This window comes from Ursus americanus, chromosome 12, assembly GCF_024610735.1.
Source record: "Ursus americanus isolate L20-20 chromosome 12, mUrsAme1.1.p, whole genome shotgun sequence".
Classification (NCBI taxonomy): Eukaryota; Metazoa; Chordata; class Mammalia; order Carnivora; family Ursidae; genus Ursus; species Ursus americanus.
The window spans coordinates 56457197-56471520 of NC_142138.1; the positions used below are offsets into that span (position 1 = coordinate 56457197).

The window sequence follows — 14324 nt, forward strand, 5'->3', positions numbered from 1 at the left end:
AGAAGATATAAGAATATGATAATTAAAACACTTGATGAAATTAGAAAATGTCACTAAATAAACTATGAAGTGTAGATTATAAAAAGTATCAAAGAAAGATAGTTCAGGAAGGAAGTCAGGAACGCTGTGGGACGTCATGGAAAAGGAGAAAGAAACTGCTTGAGAAAAGGTAGAATTTTGACATTTGAAAGAACAGGGATCACATTCTAGACAGGAGACAGCATAAGCAAGAGTAAACCTTGTCCTTGATACTGTCATCAGCCATTAAAGAGATCAAATCAGATACAGTCCAAATTGGCATATCATTTAATAAACATGACTGACTCCTGAATCAGCCAAAGATAATAATAATTAATCATCATAAGTAACCATAATTTAAGCAAAGAAGAGGCATGATGAAAACAACACTCATGGAAGAGTATTCTGGCAACGACTTGAAGAATGGATCCAAGAGAAACTGGTGTTGGAGAGACCAGGAAAACAGATGACTGAGAAAATCCAACCTCAAGCCCTTGAAGATCCAGACTGGGGTTACTGCCCCATTAATAGAGAGGAAGTGGCAGACCTGACCCTGATTTATAAGCATCAGTAGAATTTGGTGATAATTGATTCCAGATGATGAATGAGAGAAAATGCCAAAGTTTCTAGCCCAAGGGAGTGGAAAATTCCATCTCAGTTTTCTTATTCTAAAACTGAGAAAACTCATCCTATTAGACAAAGTGTAATTGGAACATGATTGGATGCTGCAGTGTCTGTCATGCTCTTTGGCTACTATATATTTGAATTATCTTCCTATGTTTGGAGGATGTCTGTCTTAGGAGGAAGAACACACACCCCCACTCTAAAGATACAAATGTCCAAATGTACTCACATCTCAGCCTCCACTGCAGCTATGGCCTGAGCTCCTGACCTACTTTCTGCCAATCGGATGTACTAACCCCAGACTTTGACTTGGAAGTTAGAAAAATGAAAAGGCAAGGCATGTAGACACACCATCATGGCAACTCGTGGCAACATAAAAATCAGGGTTCCAGCAGCAATGGCTGGAGTCCAGGACAACTGTCAAGTGCCAAGAACAGTACCCCTGGCAGCTTTCATCACCAGACAAGTTCAGTGGTGTGATCTTAGGCACTGATCCTAGCTGCCTGGTTTCAAGGCCCTCCCAGAGATTCTGTGAGCCACTCCATGTGCTTCAAGTAACTTCCCTTTCTATTTAAATCAGAAACTGTTTCTGTGGCATATCATTAAGAATCCTGACTGACAAGAGATACTAATTGAAAAACACTTGTGGGGCACTGAGGTGATGTAGTCGGTTAAGCATCTGGCTTAGGTCATGATCTCAGGGTCATGAGATCAAGCCCCACATCAGGCTCCATGCTCAGCAGGGAATCTGCTCGAGACTCACTCTTCCTCTGCTCCTCTCTCCTGTGCTCACTCTCTCTCAAATAAATCTTTTTAAAAAGAAAACTAAAGAAAAGAAAATACCTTGTCAAACAGCAGTAGAGTGCTTCTTTAAAGAAGATGGGATATTTGCAGGGCGCCTGGGTGGCTCAGTCAGTTAAGTGTCTGACTCTTGATTTCGGCTCGGGTCATGAGCTCAAGGTCGTGAGACTGAACCCCATGTGGGGCTCCATGCCCAGTTTGAGATTCTCTCTCTCCCCACCAACTCTGACACTCTTTCTCCCCACCCCCCAAAAAAAGAAAGAAAAAGATGGGATATTTGGAATGAAATTCAAGTACTGTCCGTCAGTGATCAGGACACTATTTGTGTAAGACCCAGGTTGCCTGGGAACAATACCTCCAAACTTCTGGTCTCTTCCACAACTGCACGTATGTGCTTAATTTCATTGCCTAACAGACAGTGTGAGGTATTAACAAAAAAGAACATGGGCTTTGGACTCTGATGAGCCTATGCTTGAATAATGATTGGAAATTAGCTGCTTGAGTGACTTTGGGTAAGTAACTTTACTTCTCTGACCTGTTTTCTCATGTATAATGTTGAAGTAACCATGTTAATTCTTCCAAGTGGTTGTGAGGATTAAGTGAGATAGTTGATCCCAAAGCCCTCATCTAATGCCAGGTATATACGTGTGCTCAATTAAATACCTGCCAATTTCTTTATTGATTTATACCTGCCATGTGCGTCTTCCACAGCTTCACAAGCCTGCCCTGACTTGGCTAATACAATCCCATCTCTGCCCCCTGATGCTGCAAACTGTCTGGCATCATAAAATCAGTCACTTAGAAACTTCAATGACAAACGGGCCTGCCTGTAGGTGCTCGTTGGTATTTAGGCTTAATGTTTTTTTCCTTTGACTCATTTACTTTTGCCTGCTTTGAGTCATAAGAAGTTCGACCTGCCAGCTCAAGTTTTTAAAGTAATATATTCTCACTGTAGAGAATTTGGAAAGTATAGGAACTGTACCAAAGATGAAATATCATGAAACTCTCAGAGCTGGAAGAAATCTAAAAGAATGTCTAACTCAAACCCTCTTATTTTCAAAATGAACAAGCTAAAGCCGAGAAGGCCGAGGATGGTTCCAAATTCACACAGATCATCCTTTCATCTAGCGGCAAACCTGTACTGCACCTGTAGGTGGCGGCATCACGGAACAGGGTCCCCTGACTCGTGCCACACACTCCGCTCCACGTCCAGAGGCTGAAGTGACCTACATCCTCTCAAACCCCCACAGCAACAGCACTGCAACAGCAGCTGTTAAATCCTGAAGACCAAGTAGGATTTCCCAGGCAGGGCAGGGCATCTGGTGCAGAGGCAGCAGCACAACGAGAGGCGTGTGGCGCGCCCGTGCACAGCAGGCCTGGGGAACAGCCACCCATCAGCCACCGTGAGGCCCACGTGGTAGAAAAGACGTGAAACTGGCCAAGCTGGTCAGGGACATATGAGAAGACCCTTCAGGCTGTGCTGGGGAGGTGGGCCTCCTGCTCTGCAGCGGGAGGTGCCATCAGAGGCTCCTGAAGGCAGGGACGAGGCAGGAACAGAGCTGAGATTTTTAATTACTCCAGATTAGAGGGGAGACAGTGGGAATTAGGGAGGTCAGGTAAGTGACCACTGCGATGGCCCAGATCACAAGACAGGACTCACTGCTGCTGGCAGAGGGGGAGGAGACCAGAAGAAGAGCACTTCTCAAATGGCTGACAGAACCTAAGAAGGCACTGACCACAGGACAGGACAATCTCTCTCAGAACTACCAGAAATCTATAGCTGGGACAGAGCCAAACGCGAAAGAAGGGAGAGGGGGGAAAAAAAAGACTAAAAAAAAAAAAAAACAAAACACAAAAACCTCACATATTGGCAAATGGCCTTCAGAGGAAAAAAAAAAAAAAAAAGCAATTTACTGCTCTGAGTCCACTCTCGGCACTCAACTTCACAATTCCATCTGGCAACTGAAGACTGAGAAGACGACATCCCCAAGGGCCACCCGCATAATCTCAAGACACCATTCACACAGAGGCAATGAATTCAGAAAGGATAGCAGGGGCCACACTTGTCATGAAATGGCACAGGGGGACTCCTGAACAGGCCAACTGCTCTGATCAGGTTCGGACCTGGACCAAGTTGTAGGGGTGAGAAGAGTGGGACAGGCTCATCTGGACCTTGTGGTAGAAGCAGGCCTCACCCAGAGCCGATGTGAATGCTGTGGTTTAGCAGATTACAGACACACTCTAAGGCAAGTCTCCCAGAGCAAACGACATCTACCTCCCCGTTTAATCTCCTGGTCTCCACAGGCCCAACACCAATCAGTCAGGATCCACCTGGAACGAGGCTGCATTCTCTCACAGTGCCGTCTCCTCAATTAAGTTTAGTGGAAATGCCTCCAGAGCATTTTTTACCATAAAATGCTGACCATGCTTCAGTAATAACTACTCAGGAATCACACAGACCCAAGTTTATTTGCTTCCTTTGAAAGAAGGAAGACCAAAAAAACCCACTATGATATATTCTATAGTGGCATTATCTAGAACCATTAAAACAATATACTAGAACTATAAATACCAACAGGATTCATCTCAAAAAAGCTTCTGTACAGCAAAGGAAACAGTCAAAAAAACTAAGAGGCAGCCCACGGAATCGGAGAAGATATTTGCAAATGACACTACAGATAAAAGACTGGTATCCAAGGTCTATAAAGAACTTCTCAAACTCAATACACGAGAAACAATCAATTCAGAAAATGGGCGGAAGATATGAACAGACACTTTTCCAATGAAGACATACAAATGGCTAACACACATGAAAAAATGTTCAAAATCATTAGCCATCAGGGAAATTCAAATCAAAACCACATTGAGATACCACCTTACACAGTTAGAATGGCAAAAATTGACAAGGCAAGAAACAACAAATGGTGGAGAGGATGTGGAGAAAGGGGAACCTTCTTACACTGTTGGTGGGAATGCAAGTTGGTACAGCCACTCTGGAAAACAGTGTGGAAGTCCCTCAAAAAGTTAAAAATAGAGCTACCCTATGACCCAGAAATTGCACTACTGGATATTTACCCCAAAGATACAGACGTAGTGAAGAGAAGGGCCATATGCACCCCAATGTTCATAGCAGCTCTGTCCACAATAGCTAAATTGTGGAAGGAGCTGAGATGCCCTTTAACAGGTGAATGGATAAAGAAGATGTGGTCCATACATACAATGGAATATTACTCAGCTATCAGAAAGAACGATTACCCAACATTTGCAGCAACATGGATGGGACTGGAGGAGATTATGCTAAGTGAAATAAGTCAAGCAGAGAAAGACAATTATCATATGGTTTCAGTCATTTATGGAACATAAGAACTAGGAAGATCGGTAGGAGAAGGAAGGGAAGAATGAAGGGGGGGGGTAAACAGAAGGGGGAATGAACCACGAGACACTATGGACTCTGGGAAACAAACTGAGGGCTTCAGAGGGGAGGGGGGTGGGGGAATGGGATAGGCTGGTGATGGGTAGTAAGGAGGGCACGTATTGCATGGTGCACTGGGTGTTATATGCAAACAATGAATCATGGAACACTACATCAAAAACCAGGAATGTACTGTATGGTGACTAACATAATAAAAAATTTAAAAAAACATTTTTAAAACCATAAGCTAAACTGTCATTTATGTAAATAATATATGTATCTAAAACATACACAGGATAACATTTATGAATACATACATAAGCAATCAAAGTACAAAACAATACCACACAGGTGAAGGCTGAGGCCACTCACGAGGAGTCCGGTCTCTCAGCAGTCATTCTTCAGTCTCCCTCCTGACCCCTCATTCTTGCAATTTTACTCTCATTAGGGAAAACATTAAAAAGAAATTTACTGCATAGGCCTCCACTCAAGTGCCTGTCTTCCCTCAGAAGTTTCATTCTTTCACTCAAAATATATATGGAGTTTTGTTCAATTAAATTTTTTGACGCCAGAACTGTGAAAGAAATAAAGGGATGAAAAAGAAAAACAGAAAAGAAAGAAAAAGAAGGAAGAAGAAAGATCACTTATTACCATGTAGATTTTTTTTTTGTTTGTTTCTTATCTTAAATATTTAGTAACCCATTTTTAACTCAAGTTTGGGGAACAAAATAGGCTATGAACTTTCCTGAGGCTTTTTTTTTTTTTTTTTAAGATTTATTTGACGAAGAGAGAGACAGCCAGCGAGAGAGGGAACACAAGTAGGGGGAGTGGGAGAGGAAGAAGCAGGCTCCCAGCAGAAGAGCCCAACATGGGGCTCGATCCCAGGATCCTGGGATCAGGCCCTGAGCCAAAGGCAGACGCTTAACGACTGAGCCACCCAGGCGCCCCTTTCCTGAGCCTTTGATACAATTCTCCACTGAACTAGCAAAACATACTTCAAAGAAACTAAATATTTTGTGTTTAACAATTTAACTTTCTAGCTTTTTCCTTTAAAATGTATTACTATCAACTTCCTACAAACGAACTATTTCTTCTCTTGGTATCACACAGATTGAATGTAGACATACATATATATTCAACTCTAGAGAGAGAAAGAATAAAAATCATGGGTAGTATCCAAGTTTAAGCTGCATACATATTTATATCACAAAATATTAATACCTCCTAAATTTTGGTGACGAGAATATGGATGCCTCAAATTGTACTTTTCAGAATAATGGAAATATCTTTTTTAAGTTTTAAATGGAAAAACATGAGGGTGGGGGAATTTGTTACATAGCTTTCTGTAGTGCCTTAAAAAAATGTCTCTCTCTCTCTCTATATATATATATATATACATACACACACACACACACACTGCCTCAAGTACTTCCTCTAGACTGTTTTATCAGCATGGACGTGTGATGATTGTAGGATTAAACTCTATGACAACAGTGATAACAACAACTGCCTTGTCCTTTTCTCAAGTCTGGGGTTGCCAGACAAAAATATCTGACCTTCACTTCTCTGATAACCAATTTCTGAAAATCTTTCCAATCCAATAAACTTAAGAGAGGAAACAGCCTGGTTTCTTTTAAATTGACAATGAGGGGCAAGTGTTCCTTAATATCTATATAACAGAAAGAAAAAATGCCAACTTCCTAATGACTTAGATGACTAAAGGCATAACAAGGCAGTTAGTACAAATCCACTGTGTTGTGTAAGTCCTGTGCTGGAGGCACCTCTCTGACTCACGGAGCTCTCTGAGGAAACAATAAAAAGAAACCATCTTCTACTTTAGACTTACTACGGATGAAAATCTAATAGAAGGCATTACAAATCTTAGCATTCAAGTTTCCTGCAGTAATCATTTCTGTTACCATGCACTTAGAAGACAAAATTCTGAAGACAAAGTACTTGCAGACACCTAAGAAATATAAGTGTCATCTCATGTATATTCACTGATTTGTCAAACAATCATGGATTGCCAGGAAGTGTGATCAGCATAAAATATAATCAAGGAGTCAATGCCACCTCCTCATGAAGCCAACATGGGAAATAAAGATAATAAAAATGTGTAACAATTATAAGTACTACTTAGTGCTGCAAAGGAACTTTTTATCGTCCTGGGTCTGTGAAAGTTGGAAAGCCCATCTCAGATAGACAAGGCCTCTCTGAGATGACATTGAACGGTGACATGAAGCTTCAAGAAGAAAGGACCAGACATGGAAAGACTGGAGAGGAATGTTCCGGAAAGACGATTAGCAAGTACAAAGACCCAGAGTTGGGAGAGAGTGACTGGTGTGTTCTAGGAAATGGCAGATAGCCTATGTGTCCACAGAGTAGATGTGAGGAAGTGACATGCAGTTGAAGGGTTATGTAGGAACCACAGCATTCATGGGGAAGCCACTGAAAAGCTTCCAGCTGGGAAGAGCATGGCTTGAGATGCACTTTCGGAAGATCGCGCCGCTTTACTGGGATGGACTGAAGGAAGGCACAAGAGAAAGTGGGGAAACTAAAGTTATGGGGCTACTACTCGAGTAGTCCAGGCAAAAGACAAGTAGTAAGAACTCACTCCTTCTCCAGTAAAAATTGTTTTGAACACCTGCTGTGTACCAAGCACATTCTAGACAGTAAGGATATACTGAAGAATAAAGCTAACAAAGCCCAAAGTTCTTGTTAAGGGGACATTCTCAATGGAGGAGACAAAAAAAATAAGTAAACAAATAAACCATAAAATTTTAGTCATCATGACGACAAAAAACCAAGCAAATGTGATAGCGAGAACTGTGGGAATGGGGATCATGGGAACTATTTAGCCTGGGAAGTCAAGAAAGATAATCTTTTTTTTTTTCTTTTTTTAAAGATTTTATTTATTGGACAGAGACAGCCAGCGAGAGAGGGAACACAAGCAGGGGGAGTGGGAGAGGAAAAAGCAGGCTCCCAGCAGAGAGGCCTGATGTGGGGCTCGATCCCAGGACCTGAGCCGAAGGCAGATGCTTAACGACTGAGCCACCCAGGCACCCCAAGAAAGATAATCTTTTATCTGAGATCCAATTGATGAGAAAGTGCCCAGAAGTACAAAAAAGATGAAAAGGAAATAAATTAATAAATTAAAGATGAATCTTATGAGTGGTGAGGGAAATAATTTTAGAAACTGCAGGTAATGGCACCATTTTCTAAAATGAAAGATTGGGGGGAAATATCCACAGAAATTTTGGAATTAAGGGCTCCATTTTGGACATATTAACTTTGAGTTCATTAGAGACACACACTAGATATAAACCTAGAGCTTAGAGAAGTGGCATTGGCTGGAGATTAAATCTGGGAGAATCTGCAGAGAGATGGTAAGGGAAGCCATGGGAATGGAGGAAACCACACAAGTGGGCTGTGTAATGTGAAAAAAGAACTGGGATTAGAATAAAGCCTGAGAAATTCCAAATTTTTGAGATCAGAAGCCAAGAATAAAGACAAAGGAACAACCAGTGAGGTAGAAGGAAAGCCAAGAAAGTGTCTATTATGGACCAGATGTTTGTGGTCCCCTTGAATGAAACTCAGATTTTGAAGCTGGAAACACCAAGGTGGCTGTATAGCTCTATTTGGAGATGGGGCCTCTAAGGAAGCAATTCAAGTTAAATGAAGTCCTAAGGGTGAGGTTCTGATAGGATTAGTGTCCTTAGAAGAAGAGACACCACAGCGCTCCCACTCCCTCCCCCCTGTTTTTATAAATAAAATTTTACTGAAACAAGACATGCTCATCCAGTGTGTACTGCCTACGGCAGGTTTCCTACTACGACGGTAGATTTCTGGAGTTGTAACAGAGACTAGACGGCCCAAAAAAAGCCTAAAATACTTACTGTCTTATCCTTCACAGAAAAAGTCTGTTGACCCTTGATCTAGATAATTTGCAAAAGGGCTGGGTCACCGCGTGCAGATAGGCCAGCCTAGGACAGCTCTGTAGTGAACAGCATCAAGCTTATCCCCAATAGTGGGTAGTTACTGCATATTTCTGTGACTTTTCTGTAGGTTTTAAGGTTTCTAAAATAAAATGATGGAAGTGGGGAGAAACAATAACAAAGAAAAATGAGAATCCATATAATTATCCTTGACCACATACCATGATTTCAAAGATAATACCCTAGAAGAAAAATTTATCTTCAGCCTATTACTCCTTAATAGACTGAAGAGAAAGGAAATGTAGGAAAATTCATAATAGAGAAAAATGTAGCACTTTTTCGTTGCCTATGAATAATTACAACTACTCTCCTATAGAAATCTTCCATTCTGTCAAATTGGTCTACTGTGTTATCCACAACACTTTGACCTTTTCCACCTCAGTGCCTTTGACCAAATAGAATTCTGTTATTTTCCATCAAAATAAAATAGCGTTCCCCAAAATGTCTGCCAGTCTAAATCTCACTCACCTTTCAAAGCTCACTTAAATGTCATCTGCTACCTGAATCTCTCTCCCTGTTCTTCTCGGCAAAAGGCTGACCCTTCCCTGCCAGGACTTAAGTGCCCTAAGAAAGGCAGAGATAACCTGTCAAAAATTGCTTTAAAATGTTGCAAATTATATCCATACCTACACAACCAGGTTATAACAGGCAAGCTGTAAGAATGGATTTCTTATTTTTTTGCCCTCCAGCAACAACCATAGATGAGAATGCAAGGCACAGATCCTCTTCATTAAATGTGAAATTGATGATAACAAGTTCTCTAGTTGTAAATGTTTACCTTGTTGTTGGCCTAAGGTTAGTAGGCTTAAGAAATTTCATTGGTGTGAAATGTTATATATTCATTTTTTTAAAGTATTTTATTTGACAGAGAGAGAGAGTACGAGCGCGTACACACACACACACACACACACACACACACACACAAGCAGAGGTGGGTTGGAAGGGAGAGGCAGAGGGAGAGGGAGAATTAGGCTCCCCCCTCCCAGCTGAGCAGGGAGTCCAATGCGGGGGCTTGGTCACAGAACCCTGGGATCACAACCTGAGCTGAAGGCAGATGCTTAATTGACTGAGCCACCCAGGTACCCCTGTTATACTTTCAAATGTAATCGTAATGTACATGTTTAAGGCTAAGTATTTGCTGCTCTTTCCCACTGCTTAATAGCCTTAGAGAATTATTAACCCTTCTGAGTTTTACTTGTAACCCAAGATAGTGAGAATACGAGCCGTTCTGCTTAATAGTTCACCATGGGGCTCAATACAATCATCTCAGTGCAAGTATCCAGAAAAAATGAAAATACCATACAAGATGTAAGGTCATTTTTTGCTCCAGTGTGCTGCAACTCTGCAAACAACACGCTGATTGATGTTATGTGAATGTTTCTCAGTAAGAATCTCATTCCAATTTTAGTGAGAAATCGAGGGCTTTTCTGGGCACTTAAGCTTTATGATGCTGAACAGACAGGTCAACTGATCATTACAGCCAAAGTGCTCTCACTAACAGCCTCGTTACAGAGGCTCTGAAGGCGAAGCCTTTGAGATCGTGTTGCAGTAATCAAATTGATTTTCCTGATATGATCTGAAACCAATATCAATATAAAAAAGGAAACAAATGGAAAATAAATGGCATGATGCCATCCTGGATCTGTATTTTTTTTTTCAAAGCAGATAAAAACAGTATCTAAGCACTAACTATTATCACTTTTAGTTTTGTGTTAAAAATGTTAAAGTTATCATTGTAACTACCATTTGCTCTATAAATCTTCTAAAAAATCTTTGGTAAAAATTACTAATGACCTAAAACTTTATACTACAACAGCTTATATATATATATATATAACCTTTCATATATTTATCTTCTCTCCAATATTTTTTCTAATTTTATTTATTTATTTGACAGAGAGAGAGATTGAGCACAAGTAGGGAGAGCAACAGAGGGAGAGGGAGAAACAGGCTCTCTATTGAGTGGGGAGCCCGATGCAGGGCTCAATCCCAGGACCCTGAGATCATGACCCGACTGAGTGACCCAGGCACCCCTATCTTCTCTCCAATATTTTAATACAAATATATTTTCAGTTCTATCTACTTATTTCTACTCTGAATCATCCATGATGACATTCAGTCAAGGCTTCTCTAAACCAAATAAAATTTGCTATGCTAAAATAAAATGAACAAAGTGCCTGCTATAGGTAATGAATGGAAAGAAAAGCACTATTTGACATTCCCTCATCTTGGATTCTCTCAAAGCCCTCTTTCTATTCTCTAGGTGTGAGTTTATAGAGCCTACAAATGAAGTTTGCACTCCCTATACTTCATATTTTCAAACTGTCACTGTGGTAATCAGGGTCCAACCACCCATCTAGATGCAATGAAGAAATGAGGGTGGCAAGCAGCTCATTCCGTTGGATTTACAACTGGCTAAAAAATCACACCCAAGAAATGATTAAAGAACTGACTGATATCTGGAGAGAAGTCTCTAGGAAGCAGATCAGCATTGCCCCAGCTGCCCCAATCAGTCATGATCAAAGAACTCCTCTTACTTGATCAAGGACATGGCCACAGGATCCTTTCAACAGGATTCCAGAGAGCTATTACCAACAGATCATATTTGGCAGAGGAGATGAAGCATATTTAAAGTCCCTGGGTTAGGTTTCCGGAGGGAAATCGTCCTTGCTCTTATCAAATCTTACATTTTTTATCACTGATTCTGAGATATCCTTAATTATTTCTGTCAATGACTACAAATTTTTTTTTTTAATGCTAAGGACCTAGTAGTAAGTCAGAATCAAAATTTTTAAAAAGCTAGAAGTTTTTTTTTAATATCTTCAATTTATTTCACATTTGTTCATGGCCACTCCCTGTTCTAACTGGAGACTCTAGACAGATTCACAAGGGCCCCTATCAACTGAGTAACCACCAACAGATTATCTGGGATATGGGAGCTAAGACAAGACTAGATTGGACACATCTCAAGACAGGCAGTCACAAACTACTGGATACTCGGGGCAGAGCTCTAGACACTCCTGAATCAAAATGATATTGGTGAGTTGGGCGACCTGAACTGTGCAGCAACACTCACTGTCATTTAGTTTCTCTCTGGATCATCTGGTGCCTGGCATCTGGTCCATAAGCACTCTGTGAGTGGCTCCCATTCGCCCTTTGTTACATTTTGGGGAAAAAGAGTAAAGCAGTTTCTGCTCTGCGGGAATACTTAATTCGCTATTAGGCACTTATCTGAGAAAAGAGCTAAATGGTAAGGCAGAAGGTCTGGGTTCTGGACCTGGTTTTACCCCTAACTTGGCGACTTTTATTAGTTTTCTATGACTGTTCTAACAAATTACCACAAACTTAGCTGCTTAAAACAAGACATGTATTATCTCACATTTCTATAGATCAGAAATATAACATGGGTCTCACTGGACTAAGTTCAGGATGTCAGCAAGGCAGTGGTCCTTTCTGGAGTCCGTTACGTTGTCCTCTCCAGCTTCTAGAGGCTGCCCACGTCCTTTGGCTCAAGACCCTCTTCCTCCATCTTCAGAACCAGCAATGTTGCATTTCTCTGACCCAAATGGGAAAGATTCTTTGCCTTTAAGGACCTATGTGATCATACTGGGCCGACACGGATAATCCTAAAAATTCTTCCTGTCTCAAGGGTCTTAATCGCATCTGCAAAATCCCTTTTGCCACGTATGGTAACATATCCACAGTTTCCAGGAATTAGGACACAGACACTGGGAAGCCATTACTCTGCCTACCACAATGAGCGACCCTGAAAACAGAAGTTTACCTCTCTCCAATACATCTGCAAAATGAAAGGTCTGGACTCCATCAGTTCCAAAGCTCCCTTCAGCCCTATTTTACACAGGTGTGTACACATTAAGAATTCTAACAGGCAGCTTCTCAGAACATCACAAATTACAGATGCCGGAGAGCAGCAGGCACATTCTACTCTCCCTTCTAGCCGTGATCCATCTGCCATGATGAGCCAATTACACAGAGAAATGTTAGTAAAACAGACTAAATGATTTGTGAAAAGAATTACAATAGGACAATTATAAATCTACTGCTAGCCTCCGGAGCGAATGGAAGGGGTGACTGCGCTGCTTACTAAAGCACTACTGTGTTTTAAATCTGGGTTGACTCATTATGTGATACTGTCAAAGTCAAACAATTGTCCCTCAACCATCTGTTCCCATTATTTACATAAGCTTTTATGTGGTCTCCTCTCCTAGCTGCATTGTTAGCAAGCCATATAAAAACACAAAGTCACTACCGTGCTCTACATTAAAGTGTATGAGAATTAATTCTGAACATAAAATCTAGGAGTAAGGCTTATTTATACCAGCTCATTTTTACCGCAAGCATAAAGTACACCATTAAGTGCTAACAGTATTTTAGTTTCTTGGTGGGCATTTCCTTTACATCAGCCACAGTCCTGTACAGTATTTCCTGTAAAATAACCACATCATTATCTTTTTCTCAAAGTGGGGACACTTGGCAGCTGAAGTTGCAAGGAGCCTACCAAAGTTTACTTTATTTACGTTAGCCCAAAACACCCACCCAAAACCTTGATTGCACATATGAGAACAAAATTTTAATTATTAAAATCTTGATTTGGGGGCATCAGGGTGGCTCAGCTGGTTAAACACCCGACTTGATTTTGGCTCAGGTCAGGACCTCGGGGTCAGGAGATCAAGCTCCAGTTGGGCTCCACACTCAGTGGAGAGTCTGCTTGAGATTCATTCTCTCTCCCTCTTCCTCTGCCCCTCCCCCCCCGCAAGTGTGTACACGTGTGCTCTCTCTCAAATAAATCTTTCTTAAAAATCTTGTTTTTAAATCTTAAAAAAATATCTTCATAATGCCTAAGTATGGTTTACAATTTTTTTTCTAATACAGTTATGGAACATGTTAAAGGTAGAAATAGATTATGGTCTTTCTCCATATCTTTTAATCAGAACAAAAGAGGGGCCTTTTACATGGTCCTTTTGAATGAGATTTAGGCATCAGAGTTAAGGGATCTGCTATTTTATACATTATATACATGTTTAATTTAAAGAACTAAAATTTAAGTGAAAATCGTTAGCATTCCCTGTTAATGTAACAAAACCGCATGTAACTCCTTCACCAACGTAGAGAAAACTACTTGTAATGCCTTCACCAAAGATTATACCGTCCTTTTAAGAGAAGTTCCCCTTCAACCATGTATGTAGCTTCCAGAGGAATGTCACTTGGAACATACAGGGACAGGAACGTACAGCCAGGAAAAACCAGACAGCCCTATTTAAATAAATAACCCTATTTATTCAAAATAAATACTGGGCATGTTACAAGCAGGCTTCTCACGACCTTCTATGTGTTATTATATAGACTCATTTTTAAGGTAGCTGAAATAATTGTGAAGATTAAATATTTTTAAATATACTTTTATTTATTTGAGAGAGAGAGAACACACATGGCGGGGAGGGAGAGAGAGAATC

At 40.8% G+C, this 14324-nt stretch overlaps 1 protein-coding gene across 2 annotated transcripts in view; it reads right to left on the bottom strand.

Moving 5' to 3' along the window:
• VAV3 (vav guanine nucleotide exchange factor 3) overlaps positions 1-14324 on the bottom strand; it is a 340350-nt gene that overhangs the window by 208665 nt on the left and 117361 nt on the right. The window lies entirely within an intron of this gene.